This window comes from Mandrillus leucophaeus, unplaced genomic scaffold (genome assembly GCF_000951045.1).
Source record: "Mandrillus leucophaeus isolate KB7577 unplaced genomic scaffold, Mleu.le_1.0 Scaffold18, whole genome shotgun sequence".
Taxonomy (NCBI): domain Eukaryota; kingdom Metazoa; phylum Chordata; class Mammalia; order Primates; family Cercopithecidae; genus Mandrillus; species Mandrillus leucophaeus.
The window spans coordinates 5206809-5207488 of record NW_012101809.1 but is presented as its reverse complement, the minus strand read 5'-3'; the positions used below and the strand labels follow the sequence as shown (position 1 = coordinate 5207488).

General features: G+C 57.1%; 1 protein-coding gene across 3 annotated transcripts in view; it reads left to right on the top strand.

Moving 5' to 3' along the window:
• SH3PXD2A (SH3 and PX domains 2A) overlaps positions 1-680 on the top strand; it is a 275849-nt gene that overhangs the window by 243522 nt on the left and 31647 nt on the right. The gene's annotated exons all lie outside the window — the stretch shown is intronic.

Here is a 680-nt window from a genome sequence, read left to right as displayed (position 1 = left end):
CTGCAGGAATTCTTTCCCTAACGGTTGGTGGGGATGGTCCAGATGGATGTGTCTGAAAGCCAGAGGGATCAAGGCCGTCACCCAGCGCTCCGGCCACCTCCAGGCCTGCTTCCTGCTGCCAGGCCAAAGTAAGCAGCCACCAAGCGCCAGCTCCTTATTCATCCTTCCCCTAAATGTCGGTTACTTGGTAGGCGGTTGGGGCCTCGCCCTTCCTCCTATGTCGAGGCTTTATTTCAACCCCTTGACCAGAGCCTCGGCCCCTGCCATGTGCTTCCTCTGTATGACAGGTTTCCAGGGACGAGGCCCCATTGGGAAGGGTCCGCATGTTCAGGCTGGGCTGCTCCCTGAGCCCTGGGGCCGAGCCTGCACCAATCTCCCCTCTGGTTCCATTGCACCTCTACAGCAGGGAAGAGTCTTGGCCCCTGAGCTAGGTCTGGCCTCATATGCCTGCAGTCCCCAGCCTCGCCTCCTACCTAGTTCCACATTCTTTTTGTTGTTGTTGAGACAGAGGCTTGCTCTCTCTCTGTCTCCTAGGCTAAAGTGCAGTGGCACAATGTCAGCCCACTGCAACCTCTGCCTCCTGGGCTCAAGCAATTCTCATGCCTCAGCCTCCCAAGTAGCTGGGATTATAGGCACCCACCACCACGCCTGGCTAATTTTTGTTTTTAGTAGAGATGGGG